This window comes from Choloepus didactylus, chromosome X, assembly GCF_015220235.1.
Source record: "Choloepus didactylus isolate mChoDid1 chromosome X, mChoDid1.pri, whole genome shotgun sequence".
Classification (NCBI taxonomy): domain Eukaryota; kingdom Metazoa; phylum Chordata; class Mammalia; order Pilosa; family Megalonychidae; genus Choloepus; species Choloepus didactylus.
In genome coordinates, this window is record NC_051334.1 from 118,020,135 (window position 1) to 118,042,143 (window position 22,009).

The following is a 22,009-nucleotide window of genomic DNA, read 5'->3' on the forward strand; positions in this document are numbered from 1 at the left end:
AATTCAGAGTTCTCACCCACAGCTGATGGGTCACATCCCCATGGAAACATTCAGTCAAACGTTTCCACCCAAGATGATTGGGTTAAAAGATCATGGCTCTTCTGGGATCCATAATAGTTCCAAACTGGCACACCTATCCCCTGCCATCCCCTACCCTGTGTTTGCTAAAGCAAAGAGATCTTGCAATGGCCCTTGAGACCCATCTTAGAGAAACTCCCATTTTGCTGAAAACCACTGATAGCCTCTTGGATGACAAGGGAACCATTTACCATGAATTTTCATATACTTCTATATCAGCTTTTATTTGTTATCAGATATTTACTATGGTTGTCCAATACTTGTTGACATTACTTATCCTGGAGATTATCATTAGTGGAAGACCACCTTTTTACTGTACTGTTTGAATGACCTCAGCTGAATTGTGGATTTTTTCCTGTTTGTTCTGCAGCATACAATCTTGGGTGAATGCCAGGTTTGGAAGACGGTAGCCTGAGATGTGCTGGAATACGTGGGTATGTGTGAAGTCCTGTCCCTTTTAAACGGTTCCTACTCTTTGTTTCTTCTAAGTCCCTGTTGCCATTCATTTATTCAGCCAATATTTATTGAGCATCTACTCTGTCCTAGGCACTTTGGAAACAGTAGAAACAACAAATCTCTGTTTTCCTGGAACTTACAATCACTTGCAGCTTCTTTCTCATTCAATTCCTTGTTTAAATGATTACAGGTATTTCCAAAATCATACCAGCACAAGCTTCTCTGGTAACCCTGGAAGTACTGAAATCCTGATAGCAAGATGTTTACTGACAGGGGAGTGGAACTACCAAGAGCTAACAGATTATACTATGAGGCTTGAAATATCTGTTGGATAATTTGTTCTTAATTCATTTAGAAAAGATGTGCTAATATTAACATATATTCAATTAAGAGGCCCTATTGTAAGCATTTTACATGTATTAGCTCACAGCAATACTAGGAAATATGGACCATTACCAAAGTATACTACTATCACTTTCATTTAACAGATGAGGAAACAGACTCACCTAAGTGGTTTGATGTTTAAAGTCAGAGCTAAATAAAAAATCAAATCAGGATGCTGACTTATGTCTTTCTGACTATAGGCACTGTTTACTTCCTCCTAAGATGTATTCCAGTCTAAGAGAATCCCAAGTGCTTCCTCTACCAACAGTGTAAGCCTGACTTGACCTTGATATCCAAATTTCAGAACCAATTTGGGATACAGAAGCAACTGTGCTGATTCATCATCCCTACCACTCTGTACCCAAGCCCACTGCACCTCAATGCTACATAGCAGAGAACATTCAAAATGGCATACCTCTTGCCTGTGAGGCCTTCTTGATTTCATGATATACCCATATTCAGGTATCTGCAGAGACTGGGCATATCTGAAGGGGAGGCCTTGCAAAAGTCCATTTCTGGGTGGGTTTGGGAGCCTCCTTGGAAGGCTCATGATTTATATATTTGTGGGCACTCAAGGGGAGTGCTCATGGGTGGACATCCCTAGAGCATGTCTGGAGAACTAACTGGTAAAATGGGCCCATGGAAGTCTACTGTCAACACAGCTTGAGAGCCTGCAGGAAAGAACTGAAGCTGTGTTTGCTGTTGAGTCAGGACACAATCGATTGAACTTGTGACGAGACCTGACACAAGACTACACTCAGGTCCTATTGGGGTGGGCCTGCTGCAAGAGAATTCATCCTAAAGTACAACAGAACAGAACCAGGCAAAATGAGCTCTGTTCAGGAACAAAGCCATGTTATTAGGGTAGTACAGCTATCCTAATGGCAGCACTGGAATTGGGACTCCTATTTGCACCTGTTCCAACATGCACCTCAAGTATATGTCTGTTATAACATAGGCCAAGTTATAAGAAAGCCCAGAAAGACACATTTATTTGTTTCATAATAAATTCTTTAATAATCTGGTGTGCAAATCTCAATAAAGAATCACCTAAAAGAGAGGAAAACATCCCCCTCTCAGACATGGCCTTAGAGTTAAGAGTAGCACTCAGCTGTGATGGTGAGTGGTCGGAAAATTAGAGGGAGCAGTTGGAGGGGCTTTATTTCCTCACAGCAAAGTTTAGAATGGCAACAGCATCTGGAAGAATAGGGTGAAAACCACTGACGTTCAATACACATTAAATGCCCCATGAAGACTTCTAGAACTGCAGGTGCTGGTGAGCAGAGGGAATTAGCTTCTCAGCTAGAAAAAATCCTGAAGTTCCACACTGCCAGCAAATATTAGTGATTAACGGAATGTCACATTACATTTTCAAAATGATAAAATTAATGAGAAATCCACAATACCTTTTATTGCTTTCTTCTGATTACCTAACCATCACTTCCCATCTCACCATAAGAAGGCCTCATCATAGCTTGCATCCAGCCAGCAAAATAGGGAAAAAAGGGTAGAGGTGTTCTACTTGCTTCTTAAAATCCTTGGCCAAGAAATGCCCAAACATTTCCCCTCACATACCATTGGGTGGAATTAATCACATGGCCAGACCAAACATTTTTTTTCCACATAGCTATCTAATTGACCCAGGACCATTTATTGAAAATTCTCTCCTCTTTCCCCTGCTCTGCGGTGCCTATTTGATATAAATCAAATGTGTGTGTGTGTGTGTGTATTCATTTGTTCCTAGACATTGTATTCTATTTAATTGTTCCATTGGCCTATTGTTGCATTTATACTATATTTTAATTACAGCACATTTACACTAGGTCCTCATATCCAGTAACATACGTTTTTCAGTTGGTCGTTTTTTCTTCAGGAGTTTTGCATTTCTTTATACCTTTCAGAATCAGCTTATCCATGTCCCCTCCCTTCCTCTATCCTCAGCCCCCTCCCCCACGTGCAATGACTGGATACTAAATGAGACTGAGTAGTATTTGACTGAATGTTTTCTTTTGAACTTCCTTTCAAGGTCACTGATATTTCTCTTCTGCTATGCTTAATCCATTCACTGTGTTATTAATTTCCATAATTGTATTTTTCAGTTCTAAAGTCTCCACTTATTTTTTCTTATACTTTTCAGTTCTTTAGCAAAGTTCTCACTTTTATTATTTATTTCCTTGAATATACTAAGAATTGTCTGGATCCCATATGGTTTTCTTTCTAGTGTCTTGTTTTCATCTTGATTTTCAGACACATGGTCTTATCTCCTAACATACATAGTTATTTGTGTTTGAGTGACACATATTTTATATGAAAATTTGTATATATAATTTCAAGTATTAGATGATGTTGTCATTTATTTATTTTTGCTGCTGGAAGGTTGCTAGGGGCACTAGCATTCCCAGACCATGTTAATCCAGTCAGAAATTGAGACGTTGAGAATCTGGGCTTCGTCACTAGCAGGACCTGTTTTTGTTTCACCCTTATGCTGAAGGTATAGTTCTTGGGGTAACAACCACAATCCTTGGAGTTTTGCTGAGCTTCTCTCTTCTTGGAGGTCACTGAATGCCAATCTTGTTACCCGTAGTTCTCTGAGTCTGCCAATGCTCAGTTCAGTTTCTTAGCCCCTTTATCATCTGTTACAGTTAACATAGCATGCCTCAGGAAAGCCTCCTTGCAAAGTTGACTCTTGACTGGAATCAAAGATCTTAGGTTTTGGAAGTGTTTTTACCATTCCCAGAACTGGTAAGAGTGGCTCATCGTACTTAAACTGTTTGTTCAAACAATGTGGTTTATGGTGAACAGCTGCTTTCATTTTGAAGGTGTGGAATTTTGGTAAATGCTGGGAAGAAACTGCCTACATGATCAGCCCCCAATAAAACCCCAGGCACTGAAGGTGTAATGAGTTTCTATGACAGTCAACATTTCATACATGTTTTCTTAAGTCATTGCCAGAGGAATTAAGCATGTCCTGTGTGACTCCACTTGGAGAGGGCTGTTGGAAGCTCATGCCTGGTTTCCTTCAAACTCTGCCCCATGTGCCTATTCTCTTTGCTGTGTTTCACTTAAATAAATAATAGCCATGAGCATGACAATATACTGAGTCCTGTAAGTCCTCCTACTGAATCACTGAACGTGGAGTGGTCTTTAGGCCCACATCACACTATTTCTACTAGTCTCATATGCATATAGTCAAAAAAATACCCTGAAAATCATGCCTTACCTACTAATTTCTTTATTCCAGAACTTGGCCCTGTAATTCTTCATAGGTAGTTCTGTGAATTCCGTAAGTTTTCTAGTTGTTCCTTTGGAACTTGGTCTGGATTGCATAAAATGAGTTACCACCATGGGAAGTGGAACTCTCCCATTTTATGTTTTTCTTTTCTAAGAAGAAATTCACATAACATAAAATTCACCATTTTAACCATTTAAAAGTATACAATTCAGTAGTTTTTAGTATACTCACAATGTTGTGCAATCATCACACTATCTATTTTTGTAACATTTTCATTGCCACAAAAATAATTCCTGTACTTATTAAGCAGCAACGGGGAAGTGACTTGTCACGTGCAAGAGATTCTCAGTAAGATTAGCAGTTGATTACTCTTCAGAAACTATGAAGGCCAGAAGATAGTGTGATGACATATTTAAAGAGCTGAAGAATCCAGAAAAAAACTATCCTTCAAAAAATGAAGGCGAAATTAAGACATACCCAGATAAACAAAAACCAAGAGGGTTTGTAGCTAGTAGACTTGCCCTTCAAGAAATGATAAAGGGTGTTCTTCAGGTTGAAATGAAAGAACACTATACTATAGCCTGAATTCACACAAAGAAATAAAGAACACCAGTAATGGTAACTACATAGGTAAATATAAAAACCAGAATTATTGTATTTTTGTTAGTAACTTCTCTATTTGTTCTTCTATGATTCAAAAGACATCTGTATGAAGCAATAATTATAAACTTATGCTAACGGTTGTTTTAGTTTCCCAGCTGTTAAAACAAATACCATACAATGGGTTGGCTTAAACAACAGGAATTTATTGGCTCACAGTTATGAAGCTAGGAGAAGTCCAAAACTGAGATGTCAGGCAAGACGATGTTTTCTCTCCAAAGACTGTGGCATTCTGGGGCTGGCTGTCGGCAATCCTTGGTACTTGGCTTTTCTGTCACACGGCAATGCACATGGAGGCATCTTCTCCTTTCTCTTCCAGGTTCCTTTGACTTCCAGCTTCTTGCTTTTCTGGTGGCTTCTCTCTGTGTCCAATTTCCTTTGTTAATAAGGACTTCACGCTTATTGGATTAAGGCCCACCCTCATTCAGTTTGGGCACACCTTAACTAATAACATCTTCAGAGGTCCTATTTGCAAATGGGAGCCACAGGATCAGGGGTTGGAACTTGAACATGCCATTTGTGGGAGACATTATACAATCCCCAACAATGGTTGCACACTATATAACGATGCAATTTGTGACAATAGTAATATAAAGAAGAAGTGACTAAGTTGTATAAAAGCAGAGCTTTTGTACACCTGAAGCTAAGGTGGGATTAGTTCAAACTCATTTCTTTATAAACTTAAGATATCAATTGTAATCTCCAGGGTAACCACTAAGAAAACTTAAAAAAATATACACAAAAGTACCGGAGAAGAGAATCAAAACAGCAAACTAGAAAATTAATTAAATGCAAAATAAGCCAGTAAGGGAAGAATTGAGGAAAAAAATATAGAACATATAGAAAACAAATAATAAAATGGCAGAACTAAGTCCTTCCTCATCAGTAATTACTTTAAATGTAAATGTATTAAATACGCCAATGAAGGGGCAGAAATTAGCAGAATGGACAACAAAAAAAATCAGGACCCACCTATATGCTGGGAAGAGTTCATGAAGTGGGTTTTGCTCTGGATTGGATGCAGTTAGGAAGCGGGGCTTATTCTATGATTGATTATCTTAAAACTTATATATAAATTGGGAGGAATGAACCAAGGTTAAAGTTGTAGTTAGTGAAGAAACAACAGTCACTCTGTGAGTCAGGAGAGTGGGATAGTCACTGTGTGATTTAGAAAATGTTCGTGGTGTGTTTGTGTTTTGTAGTCTCCTTCATGATTATGGAGTGGTCTTGTTTTTCTTCTTGAATCACCATGGTCACAGAATGACCTTTAATGTTGGTTTGCTGTGACATTTTTTATGTTCAACAGGATTACATAGGAGGTCAATTCCTTGCAACACTGAGGCCCAGGTGGCAGTCCCAGGTCAGCTTCCAGAAGTCAGGGGCTGCATTTCTATTTTTCATCTCCGATAACCTCAAACTTCTTTGAATGTTTTTTTCACCTTCTTCCAATATCAGAAAAATGACTCTCTCATAAAGTTACTGCTTTTGCTGCAGCTCTTTTTTTTATCTTCATTTTATTGAGATATATTCACATACCACGCAGTCATACAAAACAAATCGTACTTTCGATTGTTTACAGTACCATTACATAGTTGTACATTCATCACCTAAATCAATCCCTGACACCTTCATTAGCACACACACAAAAATAACAAGAATAATAATTAGAGTGAAAAAGAGCAATTGAAGTAAAAAAGAACACTGGGTACCTTTGTCTGTTTGTTTCCTTCCCCTATTTTTCTACTCATCCATCCATAAACTAGACAAAGTGGAGTGTGGTCCTTATGGCTTTCCCAATCCCATTGTCACCCCTCATAAGCTACATTTTTATACAACTGTCTTCGAGATTCATGGGTTCTGGGTTGTAGTTTGATAGTTTCAGGTATCCACCACCAGCTACCCCAATTCTTTAGAACCTAAAAAGGGTTGTCTAAAGTGTGCGTAAGAGTGCCCACCAGAGTGACCTCTCGGCTCCTTTTGGAATCTCTCTGCCACTGAAGCTTATTTCATTTCCTTTCACATCCCTCTTTTGGTCAAGAAGATGTTCTCCGTCCCACGATGCCAGGTCTACATTCCTCCCCGGGAGTCATATTCCACGTTGCCAGGGAGATTCACTCCCCTGGGTGTCTGATCCCACGTAGGGGGGAGGGCAGTGATTTCACCTTTCAAGTTGGCTTAGCCAGAGAGAGAGGGCCACATCTGAGCAACAAAGAGGCATTCGGGAGGAGGCTCTTAGGCACAACCATAGGGAGGCCTAGCCTCTCCTTTGCAGCAACCGTCTTCCCAAGGGTAAAACCTATGGTAGAGGGCTCAACCCATCAAACCACCAGTTCCCTATGTCTGTGGTCATGTTAGCAACCATGGAGGTGGGGTAGGCGAATACCCCTGCATTCTCCACAGGCTCCTCAAGGGGGCACTACATCTTTTTTTTTCCTTGTTTTTCTTTCTTTTTTTTTTTTTTTTTTAACTTTCCCTTTTTTAAATCAACTGTATGAAAAAAAAGTTAAAAAGAAAACAAACATACAATAAAAGAACATTTCAAAGAGACCATAACAAGGGAGTAAGAAAAAGACAACTAACCTAAGATAACTGCTTAACTTCCAACATGTTCCTACTTTACCCCAAGAAAGTTACATAATATAGCAACATTTCTGTGAATTTGTTCCTACTATATCCATCAGAAATTAACAGACCATAGTCATTCCTGGGCATCCCCAGAACGTTAAATAGCTTATCTGTTCTTCTTGGATTATTGTTCCCCCTTCCTTAATTGCTCTCTATTGCTAGTTCCCCTACATTCTACATTATAAACCATTTGTTTTACATTTTTCAAAGTTCACATTAGTGGTAGCATATAATATTTCTCTTTTTGTGCCTGGCTTATTTCGCTCAGCATTATGTCTGCAAGGTTCATCCATGTTGTCATATGTTTCACGAGATCGTTCCTTCTTACTGCCGCGTAGTATTCCATCGTGTGTATATACCACATTTTATTTATCCACTCATCTGTTGAAGGACATTTGGGTTGTTTCCATCTCTTGGCAATTGTGAATAATGCTGCTATGAACATTGGCGTGCAGATATCTGTTCGTGTCACTGCTTTCCGATCTTCCGGGTATATACCGCTGCAGCTCTTTTAAGTGGTGAATTTTTCTCTCCTATACTCCATGTAACACAGGTTCATGTTTCTCATTGACAGTTCCAGACCATGTCCCTTCTTTCTTTGTTTTGAAGGCCATGATATTAGATTAAACCATCCGTTATCCATCCTTGATGCAGTCATCTAGAGATTCCAGGATCAGAACCCACCATTTCTCAAATATTTTAGGACTTGGCTCACTACCACTCTTCCCCATACAATTCAAGTCAAATTTAATGCTCGTAATATCCACATACATGATCCTGCTAATCCTTTGCCTCTCGTTTCCTTAACCTTTTATAATGATTTTTCACTCTACTCTTCTTCAGCTGTTCACTCCTACAGTCATCCTAGATTTTGTCGTTCCCAGTAACTGCACCATCTCCAAAATTCATATATCAAACATCCTGTTCTCTTACCACAAAACTAACTTTCCATCTCACTCTGCTTCCAGTTTTCTTTGACTCTACCAATACCAACCATCTACTCAAAACAGTTGTCTATACCAGTACTTTTATCTTAGTTATCTCATGTTGCCACTTTCCTCTTTACTCATACTTTTTACTCTTTATCTACTAGCCCATCGTTATAATCACTCCTTTGAATATAATCTCAACTCCCTTTCCCTTTTTCCATTATACTTGCCTGTCATCCCTGACTAAATCATATTTTCTGCATACTTTGTGACAAACAACTAAATGTGACTGTAAAAAAAAGCACCAACACCTCCAGTTCTCACTTTTTAATTCAAGACCACAAACCTTAAGTAGATTCTCATTTCTGCCCTGCAATCTTACCACATTACCCCAGTCTATTCACTTACCTCGCCCCCAAAAAAATTATACACACCTTTTCCTTTTTCCTCAAACCATCATCACCTCCTCCCTGTTCCTCACTCTCAGCTGATGACTTTGCTTCTTATTTTATTAAAAAAGTAAATGCAATTAGAAGAAAACTCCCATGAAATCCCGGCACCACATCTACCATCACTTGCATCTGTGCTACAAATTCTTCCTTCTCTGATGTCCTGTGGATGAAATGACCATGCTCCTATCTAAAGCCAGCTTCTCCCTTTGTGCACTGGATGATATCCCATCTCTTCTACTGAAGGTCATTGTTCCAGCAATTTTCTCTCTCTCCTCTTTCATAAATATTTCCTACTCTACTGGAATATCACCAGTAGCACCTAAATATGCCGTGCTACCTCCTGTCTCAGAAACAAAATTCTGCCTTTCCTCACATCCTTCCATAGTTACTGCACCATTTCTCTGCTTCCTTTTGCCATTTTTCTGCTTCCCTTTGCTACAGAACACCTCAAAAGAGTTGTCTATGTTACGGTATTGACACTGTCTCCTCCCTTTCTCTTGAAATGACTCCAGTCAATCTTTCATCCCCAATATAGTTCACCATTGCTCCAATGAAACTTCCCTTGTCAAGATTGCCAGTGATCTCTATGTTGCCAAACCCAATGATCAATTCTCAGTCCTCATCTTGATCTACTGGCAGAGTGACCATATAATTTATCATCCAAATCAGGATATATAAAGCATATATATAATTATATATGTGTGTATATATATGTATGCATTCCAAACTTGACCCTTACACTATTTCCACAGATAACACCCTAGTGTCAAGAGCTGAGGTGAGCCAGCTGAGTGGCAAAGTATCAGAGTAGCCAATTAAGAGAACCCAAAATGAATGTAAAAGTCAAGGCCTTACTCACTTACTGGGATAGTATAAGAAATAGGCTAGCCTGGACAAAGTACCAGCTTCCCCTCGGTTCCGTTTTTTCCCATGGTATATAGCACTGTGCAAGGGTCATATGGATCAGTGCAGATGTGGGGAAGTGTCTTATGCTGAGGGATCCCCAAACAAAAAGTCCCTCCTGTTTTATAGGCCTAGGGGGCTTGGGAAATGAGAGGGGGAAAGGGGTAGGAGTGGAAAATTACTGAGTACTGAGAGTGGAAAAAAGTGTCTTCAAGGCCTCCCATCCTTGCCCTGATAAGGAGATCTTAGTGGAAATGTCTTAGGAGAGCCTCAGCTAGGAATAACCTAACCATAAGAGCATGGCCAGCCATGGGGGCCTGAGTCATTGACTGCAGTTCTCTTTAGAGACTGCAAAGCACTGACTGTGAACTAAGTCTGGTGTGTGGAGGGCAGCTTTGCCCCATGAGGACTGCCAGGTAAAGCCTTTGTAATTGTTTACTGTTAGGCCTGAAAGATTGCACATTGGTTTCTGGCCAAGAGCCAGACTCCTCACTTAGTCCAACCTACAACTATTACCTCTACTGCAACAGCTTTCTAACTTCCAGTTTGTCTCCCTGTTTCAATTCTAGTTTCTTAGAGTCCATTCTCTACACAATGCCAGGTGCATCCTTTAAAAACATAAGTCAGATCACACTGACCCCTTGCCCAAAACCCTCTGATGGTTTTCCATTACACTTGGAATAAAATACAAATTCCTTTCCATGGCCTATGTTACCCCACATGGTATGGCTACTGATTATCATTATGAACTCATCTCTGACCAAACTCTCCTTGCTTACTCCAATCCAACCACAGTGGCCTCTTTGCTGTTTTCATGAACAAACCAAGCACATCTCCACCCAAGGACCTCTGCATTCGTTGTGCTCACTGCCTGGAATACTTTTCCCTCAGCTTCATTCAAGTATTTTCTCAGAGAGAAATTCCATCTAAAATAGTACTCCCCCTTCTAACACCTTCTCTATCCTCATACACTATTTTATTACTACTTCATAATATATTACATATTTATATGTTAACTTTCTTATCTGTCTCTGCTCCAGGAAGTTGGTACTTTGTTTTATTCTATGCTGTATTCCTGGGACCTAGGAACAGATCTTGGCACTTAACAGATTGTTCAATAAATATTTATTGAATATAGAAATGTCTCATGGATCTATGTGTTTCTGATTATAATCAAGCATAACAGTTTATACTATAGTTTAAAATCCAGAGGGAAGTGTTATGCTTTTATTAGCTTCAATCATTGTGCAGACTAAGTACCCCATTAAAATATTGAGACTAATTATTTTGTCAAAGACAATATTTTGAGTTGGTGAAGGTGAACGTGTCCACCTTCAGTGAGTTGTTTTTTTTCCTATTATGCCATCCAAGCATATGGGAAGCTAATGTACACACTACCACACTAGAATTGAACAGAACAGTGAATAAAGGACTATACATTTGCTAGGATTTATAAAATTTGACATTTTAAAGAAACATCCACAAAATTCTATGATGAATATATTTGACTACATATTCACCATAAACAAGGAAGTTTTCTTTTTCTAAGCTGATGTAAGATGATGAGCCAGGAAATAAAAGTTTGAGGATTATCCTGGTAAAGAGGATATCAAAATGAATCCCTATTGTATTTACAGGAACTCCACCAGAATATAGGTTTCCAAGCTGTTTTTTTTAATTCATTAGGAATTGAAATGTACAGAATGGACAAATTTCACAACTCCACTTTGGTGAGGAAATCTGGGGCATTTGACACCCACCAGTTTCACCTTATTAGGATATTTCCTATTGTCAATTAATGGATACATGGCAATGATATGACAGAAATGTGTCCAAAATGTTCACATAATACCAAATACTCAAAATATATGAACAGCCTGCTTTACAAACACAGCATTTACCCATCTAGAATTTGCTTAATTGTTTCCATGACCACTGCATTCAACATGTCGTATGTGGTAGGCTGAAGAATAACCCCCCCAAAAGATGTCCATGTCCTAAGCCAAAGAATCTGTCTATATGGTAACTTACATGACAAAAGAAACTTTGCTGAATGGCCTGCACCAATCAAGATTGTAAAGTGAGACTCTCCAGGGCCCATCCTTGCAAGAGACAAGAGACACTTTGAACAACCAGCAGAAACTGGCAAAATTATCTTTCTCAAAGCTGCAGAGAACAGTTAAAGGATGCAGTAACAGGGCAAGTTATGAATCAAGAAAAAGGTAACTTAAAGACAGCAGGATCTCCTGGAGCCCTTGCTGGCCCCTTCCCATCCCCTCCCTGACTGGGCGTGGAGCTGGCCCACGTTTTTAGTACAGGCCCCTGTTCCTGGTTCTGGAGGGAGCACAGTTACTCTCATGCACATACTGGGAGAATTTATGTCTGGGCCAGTCTCTCTGGTGGCAGCCTGAAGGACTGAACCAAGACACTAGTTGCAGGTTTGACATCTCAGAACTTGCCCTGCATGTATAGGCAGCACACAGGGATCTCCTACAGAACACTGTAGGAGAAAGGTCAAATTGCAGCTACCTGCAGCAAAGGTTTGCTGGCTGTGGGGCATAGAGTTTCCTAGAGAAGAGGGGGCATTTGGATCCATGTAAACATGGACATTCCTAGGGCCACACACATGCCCTAGAAAAGACACATGTGCAGAAGAAAGTACCAGGGAAGATAACATACTTTTGCCTCAAGCGATTCTCTAAATTCATTGTATGGCCAAACTCTGAAGGAGAGCGTGTGTATAGGCCAATTTGCAAAGACAGAATATGTTTTCATTTTCTCCTTCTATTTTTTTTTGTTAGCTCCTGGCATTCAGGAAATATCTGATAGAGTTTAAGAACAGATGCCTCAAAGTCTAAATTCAAGCAATAACATATTAAAATAGCAAAACATCCACTATGCAACAAAAAATTACGAAACATACAAAGAAACAGGAAGTGATGACACAGGCAAAGAAGAAGGTTAAACCATTAGAAACCATTAACAACAAGCACCAGACCTGGAGCATACCAAAAAACTTTTAAAAATCATTTAAATATGCTCAAAGAACTAAAGGAAAACATGGACAAGGAACTAAAGGACATTAGAAAAACAACAGATGAACACAAAGAGAATATCAAAGAGACAGAAATTATGAAAGGAACAAAATAGACTTTGTTCCAGTTTGCTAATGCTGCTGTTATGCAAAATACCAGAAATGGATTGGCTTTTATAAAGGGGGTTTATTTGGTTACAAAGTTACAGTCCTAAGGCCATAAAGGTATCCAAACCAAGGCTTCAACAATAGGATACCTTTATTGAATAATGGCCAATGGCATCTGGAAAACCTGTTAGCTGGGAAGGCACATGGCTGGCGTCTGCTGATTCTTTGCTCTGGGGTTCTGGTTTCCAAAATGGCTTTCTCCAAAATGTCTCTGGGCTTGTCTCTCTTAGCTTCTTTAGCTCCTGTGCATCTAAGTGTTGAGGGTCCTCTCTTAGTTCTCCGGAGCTAACTCTAGGCTAGCATCTTCAAACATCTCCAAGCATCTCCAAGGGTCAGCTCTTAGCTTCTCTCCAAAATGTCCCACTCACCTGATCTGAGCTCCTTCTGTTTGTGAGCTCTTTTATAGGACTCCAGTGATTAAATTAAGACCCCCTCTGAATGGGCGGAGTCCATATCTCCATGGAAATAATTTTATCAAATGTTTCACCCACAGTTGATTGAGTCACATATCCATGGAAACACTCAATCAAAAGATTCCAACCTAATCAACACTAATATGTCTGCCCCCACAAGATTACATTAAAGAATATGGCTTTTGCGGGGACATAATATATCCGAACTGGCACAGACTTGAAGACCAAAGTAATAGAACTAAAAAATTCCATAAAAGGGTTCAATAGCAGGTTGTATCTGGCAGAAGAATCAGTGAATTTGAAGATTAGACATTTGAAATCATTCAGTCTGAAGAGCAGAAAGAAAAATGAATGAAGAAAAATGAACAGAGCCTGAGAGACTTGTGGGACACCATTAAGCTTATCAATATACCCATTCTGGGAGTCCCAGAAGGAGAAGGAAGAGAGAAAGGGACAGAAAGAATATTCAAAGAAATAATGGTTGAAAACTTCCCAAATTTAATGAAAGACATGAATATAAACTTCCAAGATGCTCAATGAACTCCAAATGGAATAAACCCAGATAGACCCACACCACAATATAAAATCAAACTGTCAAATGCCAAATATATAGAATTCTGAAAGCTGCAAGAGAGAAGCAATGTGACACATACAAGGGAGGTTCAATACGATTAAGTGCCAATTTCTCATGGGAAACCATGGAAGCAAGAAGGCAGTGGGAAAACATATTTAAAGTGCTGAAAGGAAAAAATGGCCATCTAAGAATCCTGTATCTGGCAAAACTTTCTTTCAAAAGTGTGGGGTATTAAGACATCCCTGGATAAACAAAAGCTTAAGGAGTTCGTCACCATGTTAAAGGCAGTTCTTTAGGTTGAAAGGAAAAGACACTGGACAATAGATCAAAATTGCATGAAGAAATAAAGCTCTTCATTAAAGATAATGACATCACTAAGTATAAATGCCTGTATTATTGTATTTTTGATACGTAACTCCACTTTTTACCTCAAGTAGAATCGAAAGGACAAATGCATAAAATGCAATGATAAATCTTTGGACACATAATGCATATGTATGTTAACTCTGACAAGAACGGCATAAAGCTGGGGGTGTGTGGATGGAGGGGTATAAGATCATAGTTTGTATATACTATTGAAGTTAAGTTGACATCAAAGCAAACTAGATTGTTGGAGATATAGGATATTAAATTTAGGCCTCATAGCCACTAAGAAAACATTGGAGAATATGCAAACTCATAGAGACAGAAAGTAGAGTACAGGTTACCAGGAACAGGGGAGAAGGGGAATGGGGAGTTAATGCATAATGGGTATAGGGTTTCTGTTTGGGATGATGGGAAAGTTCTAATAATGGATGGTAGTGAGGGCACTGCAACACTGTGGATGTGACTAATCCCACTGAATGGTATGTTTTGGAGTGGTTGAGATGGGAAAGTTTACATTGTATATGTTTCCACAACCAAAAAAGAAAGAAAGCGCAACTAAAGAGGCAACGATATTTTCATGCAATACATGACCCTGGGTGGGATTTAATAATGAAGGAGAAAAGGCTCAAAACGACATTATTGGGCTATATGAAAAACATTGGAAGATAGAGTATAATCTTTATATCAATGTTAAATTTCTTGAATTTGTTATCTACAGTTAAGGTGGTTAAATAAGTGAATATCCTTGTTTATAGGAAATGTACATGAAAGTATTAAGTATTCAAGGAGCATGATGTACACAACCTACTCTCAAATGTTAAGAAAATAGAGATGGATGGATGGATAGATGGATGGATGGATAGATACAATGATAGATAGAATGATAGAGCTAAAGTGGCAAAATGTTAAAATTTGATATGTGGGGTTATATGTAGGATTGAGGGATGTTGAAGTTCTCTGTATGGGGTTTGGAGTATTTTTGCAACTGTCCTATAAATTTGAAATTATTTCAAAATAAAAAGTTTAGAGACTTCTGGTGGACCAAGCTGGCTTTGTAAATTGCTCCAGGGTTCCGTCCCCACACAGAATCTTTTAAGAACTGAAAATTTGGCAGAGTCAACTCCTCAAAGCTCTGGAAAACAGTTAAAACACTGCAATAACTAGGTAAGTGCTGAATCAAAGAAAACAACTTAAAACTGGTAGCAAAGCGCAAGGCACCATTGCTGCCCACCCCCCTCTCCGCTGTCCTCCCTAGCCCAATGAGGTGTGGAGCTGACTGCTGCTTCCAATGTGGGTCCCTGGCTCTGATGCAGAGGGAGAAGAGTAACTTCGATGTGCATACTGGGGTGCCTGTATATGTCTATCTGGTGGCAGCCTGAAGGAATAAACCAGGATACTAGTCTCTGGCTTGCCCTTCTAGAATTTGCCCTGCCGGCGGAAGCAGCTCATGGACAGTCAAAAGTGTGTAAGAAACAATTAAATCAAAGCAGCCTGGGGCAAAGGATTACTGGCTTTAAGGCATGCAATAAAGTACTCCAGAGGGGAAATTCTGTTTCAGAGGGAGTAGAGGGAACATTTGGATTCCTGTAAAAGGGGGAATTCCTACGGCCATAAGCACAACCACAGGACAAACACAGGCTCAGAAAAGACAGAAAGGACCCCACACTTAAGGGGTGATCTACTTGATAGGAGGGCTAATTTCTGAAGGACAGCACTATCCAATTTACAAAGACTGTGAAAGGTGTTTTTTGTATTAGCTTGTATTAGTTTTTGTTAGCTCCTGGCACTCAAGGAAATCTCTGCATTATCACTAGCTGGATACAAATGTAAGGAACACACAGCTCAGGGACTAAATCCCAGAGTTGACACATTAAAATATTAAAATATTCAGTGTGCAACAAAAGACTACAAGATAAACAAAGAAATGGGAAATGATGGCCCATCCAACGGAACAAATAAACCTCCAAAGATCATCAATAAAGAAGACCAGACTTTGACCATACCATACAAAGACTTTTAAAAAATTATCTTTGATATTCTCTGGAGATAAAGGAAAACATTAAGAAAGAACTAAAGGATATCACAAAAACAATGAATGAACAATATGGGTACCTCAAAAAGAGATAGAAATTTTTAAAAGGAATCAAACAGAAGTACTATAGTTGAAGACTAATAATAATTGAATAATTGAAATAAAAAATTCGCTAGAGGGTTTCCACAGCAGTTTAGAGTTGGCAAAAGAAGGAAGCAGTAAACTTGAAGATTAGACCATCGAAATAATTCAGGCAGAGAAGCGGAAAGAAAAATGAATGAAAAAAAAAGTGAAGAGAGCCTAAGAGATATGTGGGACACCATCAAATGTACCAATATTCACATTATGAGAGTCTCAGAAGGAGAAGAAAGAAAGGTGCAGAGGGAATATTCAAAGAAATAAGGGCAGAAAACTTTCCAAATTTACTGAAAGACATGAATATATATAATCAAAAATCCCAGAGAATCCCAAACAGGATAAATTCAAAGAGAATCACACCTAGTCACATTATAGTCAAAATGTCGAATGCCAAAAGAAGGAGAGAATTCTGAAAGCTCCAAGAGAAAAGCAACATGATATGTACAAGGGGGTACCAATAAGATTAGGTGCTGATTTCTCATCAGAAACCATGGAAGCAGTAAGGCAGTAGAATGAAATACTTAAAGTGCTTAAAGAAAATAATTGCCAACTGTTGGGGACTGAATCATGTCCTCTACAAAAGGCATGTTCAGGTCCCAACCCCTGGTTCTGTCGGTGTGAACCCATTCATTCATAGGACCTTTGAAGATGTTATTAGTTAATGTGCACCCAATCTGAATGACAGTGGGCCTTAATCCAACATGGATGAAGTTCTTATAAGCAAAGGAAACTGGACACAGAAGGAAAAGTCATGAGAGAAGCAAGAAGCTGGAAGTCAATGGAACCTGGAAGAGAAAGGAGAAGATGCAATTACGTGCATTGTCATGTAATGGAAAAACCAAGGAACCCCAAAGACTTCTGGCCAGCCAGAACATTCTGACCCTGGGAAGAAGCAAGCCTTATAGCTCCTGAAACCATGAGCCAATAAATTCCTGCTGTTAAGCCAACCCATTGTATTGTATTTCTACCAATTAAGAATTGTATATCCAGTGAGTCTTTCAAAAATAAGGGAGAGATTAAAGAATTCCCAGATAAATAAAAGCTGAAGGAGTTCATCAGGAAATTCATCAGAACTAGACCTGCCCTACAAGGAATGCTAAAAGGAGTTCTTCAGACTGAAAGGAAAGGACACTAAACAGTGGATTGAAGCAGCCTAAAGAAATAAAGATCTCTGCTAAAGTTTGTCAGAAAAAGAAAAAAATTTAAAAAGAAGGAAGAAGGAAAGAAAGAAATCAAGAGTGCGAGGGAAAAAAATGCTGACAAACAAACATCCACTAAAAAAGGAAAAAAAAGTGCACTGCCTTTCCAAGTTTCAGTAGATGCTGGTGGGAAGCTGAAAATTGCTGCTGTCGAAACCAAAACTAAGACCAGCATCTGTTCTGGCCCCCAGACCAAAAACACAAAAAAGACCAAGAAAGAAAACCAACCAAAAAAGGGCACAGGTTCCTTACATACCAGTAGATGCTAGTGTGAGGCCCAAAGCCACTGCTCAAGATGGCTGAAATCAAGGCTAGCATCGGCGCTGATCCCTTAAGCATTTGCCAGACCAATCAACACGTGCACAACAACAACAATTAAAAAAAGAAAGCAAGCCAAAACATCCTGTAAGATACTGGTGGGGGGCTAGAACTCTTGCTGCTGAGGCAGTGAAAACTGAGGCCAATATCTGCGCTGGTCTCTCAGAGATTCACCAGATCAGAAAACACACACACACAAAAGGAAAGAAAGAAAACCAATCTCCAAAAAAGGTTCACTCACTCTTCACGTCCAGGGAGATGCTGGTATGAGATCATAAGCCACTAATACCTAGAGGGCCAAAACCGAGGCCAGCATCTGCACTGGCCCCTCAAGTATCCACCACTCCTGAGACACATATACACACAAAACAAAACCAGCAAAAGATGATGAAAAAAAGGCTCACTGGCTCTCTATGTCCTGGTGGATGCTGACGAGAGGCTCCAAGTTGCTGCTGCCCAGAGGGCAGACACTAAGGCCAGCATTTGTGCTGGCCCCTCAGGGATCCACCAGACCAAGAAACATGCAAGACCAAAAGACATACATGAAAGAAAAAAAAAAAAACAATGAAGAAAAAAAAAGGTACACTAGCTCTTTATGTCACAGTATATCCTGGTGGGAGGCTAGAAGCCAATGCTACCCAAAGGGCCTAAGCCAAGGCCAGCATCTGTCATGGGCCTTCAGGAATCCCTCAGACCAACTCGGACTTCCTACTTCAACTTTTAGGGAATGAGGTTTCTTTTGCCCACCCTGGCCCAAGACAGCTGCCCATGATATCCAGGTCACATTTCCACAACTCCTACCATTTCCACAACTTCCCTGACAGGGCTGAGGAATGGGGACTGGTTGCAGGTTTATGCTCAACCTCACTTACAAGAGCTGAACTTGTGCCAGCCTCTCCCTTCAAACGGCACTCCCTGGTTGTTCTAATGTCCAATCTGGTTCCAGGTTTACAACCTAGTTAACTTCAATCTCCTTTTCCAGCTCAATCATTTTTCTGGTGGAGAGAGTGATCTGTAAAGCTTCCTACTCTTTCATTTTGTATCTGCACTTGAATCAATACCCAGTATTTTTTAAATTACCAACTCCATCTAATCAGCAACCAGTAACAATTTTGTATTATAAACTTGGCTAATATGTTCTCTTTAATGCCTATTTCAACTGCCTCTCAGCCACAGTTTTGTCTTCATGTTGGAAGGAACAAGACACACCTTCATCTGGTGTCTTTCTTAGGTTCCCAGGTCTGCTGTAACAAAATATCACAAAATGGATGGCTTAAAACAACAAAAATTTATTAAATCAGTTCTACAGGCTAGAAGTTAGAAATCAAGGTGTTGGAAGGGCCATGCTCCCTCTGAAGTCTGCATGGGTAAATATGTTCCATGTGTCTCCTGGCTTCTGGCAGTAGCCAGCAATCCTTCATGTGCCTTGACTTCTACCATAACTTGTGGGAAACTGAGTTTTCCATGTTGCCTGAGGCATATCTAGGGTGGTGGCTTAGAATGCCGAGCCGCAGGCCTGCATAGAATGCCATGCAGGCCCGCCCTGTAAAGATGTGTAACTTGTGACTATGATGATGAATGTAAACACCTGATGTAAGTCTTGTAACTATGATGACGATATACACCTGATGTAAGTCTTGTGACTATGACGTTCCTAATGTAAACAAGATGTACACACCTGATGTAACTACACCTAATGTAAACGTAGGTATCTGGTGGACCCTCCCGAGCCCGAGGACCTCGAGCATATGCACGTGATCTGCTCTAATAAATAGCTGGAGCAAAGATGCATTGGCGTCCATTCGCCCTAGAGGCGAGTGGGCCCCTTGCTCCCTTAACTCTTAGCTTTGTGTCCGTGTCTCATTCCTGCGTTGCCCTGTCAGCAATAATAACTCTTATCTCTGCCTCTGTGTTCACATGGCCTTCTCTCTAGCGTCTGTCTGGGTCTCTTCTCCTCTCCTTAGTATGACACCAGTCACATTAGATTGAGGGCCCACCTACCCCAGTATGACCTCACTTTTTTAACTTGCCTAATTTCATCTGTAACAACCCTTTATCAAAATAAGGTAACATTCTCAGGTACTGGGGATTAGGACTTCAGCACAGCTTTGGGGGGAATAGTTCAACCCACAACATCTGGCTACTCACGAGCTATCTAAACAGCTCTGCCATCACACACCATCTATGCAGGTAAAATCTTAACTTATCTACCTTTGTCCAGGAATGCAGGTATGACATTGCATCGATGACATCGTCCAAGGACATTCGTGTGACAGTCCTTTAGTCCAACTACTTTTTGGGTTCTGGAGGCAAAATATTCCTCATTTATAAATTTTACTTAAGCCCATTTATACTGTTACTTGCGAAGTGGCCCATCATAAATGGGGCCTCTCCATAAAAGGTTCTAGATTCTATCAAAATTAAAATCAATGGACATACCCATTAGGGCTATCAGACTCTGTATTAACTAGTTTCTAGCTTCTGTTAATTGATGCTTACAAGTAAACAATCTCCAGTTGCAGAGGCTCCACTTTCAAATATAGCCAGGCAATCCAGTGGTGGTGTGCCCCTGCCCCACCTTTGCACACTTTCCACAGAAACCACAATAAAGACACATTCTCAATCCCATTTCCTTTCTCTCTGCCTTGTGGCCCACCTTCTGATTTTCCTGTGTGGACCTGCAAAGCATGCTGCCCTCTCCCCAGGGAACTGTGAGTATAATACATCTTTTAAACTCTAATAAAAAGTTTAAAGAAAAAAGAAGGGACTTTGCTGATGTGATTAAGTTAAGGATTTTGAGATAAGATTATCCTGGATTATCCAGGTGGGTGCAATTTAACCACAGGAGCCCTTATAAGAGGGAGACAAGAAGGTGAAAAAACAGAAGATGGGACAACAAAAGCAGAGGCTGGAGTAATGTGAGGAAGGGACCACAAGTAAGGAATACAGGCAAAGGAAAAGGGAATACAAGCAAAGGAAAAAGGCAAGGAAACAAATTCTCCCCTTGAAGATCCCAGGAGGAACAAGCCTTGCTGACACTCTGATTTCAGCCTAGTGAGACTAATTTTGGACTAATGACCTCCAGAACTTTAAAATGATAAATTCAGGTTGTTTTAAGCAACCAAGTTTTGGGTAATTTGGTATAGCAGAAATAGGAACTAATACAAGTTGTCTGTTTTCAGCAGTAGAAAGGGATACTAGAACTTTAGGGCAGTTAAGGTGTGGCCCAACTGAATCAGAGTGGACCTTAATCCATATCACTGGAGTCTTTACGAGCAAAAATTCAGACACAGTAAGTCAGAGAAAGTCACAGGGAGGAGCCAGAAATCAGGGGAAAACTGGCAGAACAGACAGACAGAAGGAGAAATCACCATGTGACAGGAGGCAGAGATGCAAGCCAAGAAACCTCAAGCATTGTGGCAAATCAGCAACAAAATCCTACAGACTTCAGGAAGCAAGTACTGCCTTGATGACACCTTATTTTGGTCTTCTAGACTTCCAAACCATGAGCCAATAAATTTCCATTGTTAAACCAAACCATTATGTGGTATTTATCATAGAAGCCCGGCAAACTAAGACAAGGGGATTCCTTTGAGTTTAGGAAACAGCACCAAGGTCAATTTTTAATAAAGACATCAATTTTGCTTACTGCTTAGAGAGGAAAGGAGAACTCATAAGTATTAATTTTCTTATAATAGTGGCAGATAAAAACAGAGCGGGTAAAATAATTAAGCAAACTCTCTAGAAGTTTATGATTACTGAGTATTTTAAATATATTTCCTCTTGTTTGAGTACTCTGAGGAGTAGCAATGGCCCTTTTTACAGGTGACCTGCTTAGATCCTCTATTCCAGCAAAAAAGGTATTTTGTAAATCTTTTTTGAAATTACTGGAAAATATATATAGTATTATCAAAGTTTCTTAAGAGATGCTATAACTGTTAGCAGCTTTTGTACAGCAAACTTCAATAGCATTTCCCAAATATACAGTTTTTCAGATTCCTCCCTGCAAGGTTTAATTACAACAAATTATTTCCAACTGACATATAAA

General features: G+C 39.7%; 1 protein-coding gene across 4 annotated transcripts in view; it reads right to left on the reverse strand.

The window, feature by feature from the left end:
• The window catches only part of GPRASP1 (G protein-coupled receptor associated sorting protein 1), a 44,384-nt gene that overhangs the window by 9,012 nt on the left and 13,363 nt on the right, over positions 1-22,009 (reverse strand). Inside the window, exon 7 of one of the 4 annotated variants that reach the window (XM_037821303.1) lies at positions 4,139-4,299. The exons of the other annotated variants lie outside the window; for them this stretch is intronic. The gene's annotated coding sequence lies outside the window, so the exon portion shown is untranslated. The remainder of the gene's footprint in view (positions 1-4,138; positions 4,300-22,009) is intronic. 4 annotated transcript variants of the gene reach the window in all.